Source organism: Octopus bimaculoides, chromosome 5 (assembly GCF_001194135.2).
Source record: "Octopus bimaculoides isolate UCB-OBI-ISO-001 chromosome 5, ASM119413v2, whole genome shotgun sequence".
NCBI classification, from domain to species: domain Eukaryota; kingdom Metazoa; phylum Mollusca; class Cephalopoda; order Octopoda; family Octopodidae; genus Octopus; species Octopus bimaculoides.
The window spans coordinates 102,118,357-102,118,860 of NC_068985.1; positions in this window are offsets into that span (position 1 = coordinate 102,118,357).

The following is a 504-nucleotide window of genomic DNA, read 5'->3' on the forward strand; positions in this document are numbered from 1 at the left end:
CAGCTACCCCCTGTTTTAACACCGGCGTTATACGTATGTATATCGAAAGAGACAGTCAGAAAGAGAGAGAGGGAGGCAGAGAGTAGGGCAGGGAGAGAGAGAGAGAGAGACAGACTCGGAAGAGTCACACCGACAGAATGAAAGTGAGAGATAAGAAGCGGACGTAGGTAAAAGAGGAAATCCATTCCTCTCCTGAGGTGAGAACGTCAACTGAGAAGGAGAGAAAGGAAAAGAGACAAATAGTTACAGGAGAGGTGTGAGTTAGTGTACGAATGTGTATGTGTGTTTGTGCGTGTATATTTTTGTGGGGAATGACTACATGCGTAAGGCCAAATGTGTGTGTGTTTGTGTGTTTACCCCGAGTCACACCAAGTGCGAGAAAATGATAGTTATTGATACAAAAGGATTCATAAAGAGAAGGAAAAGAGTAAGAATAATAAAGGAGAGAAGAGAGATGTTTGTAGAGGGTTCCCAAGAGTTATATATATATATATATATATATAT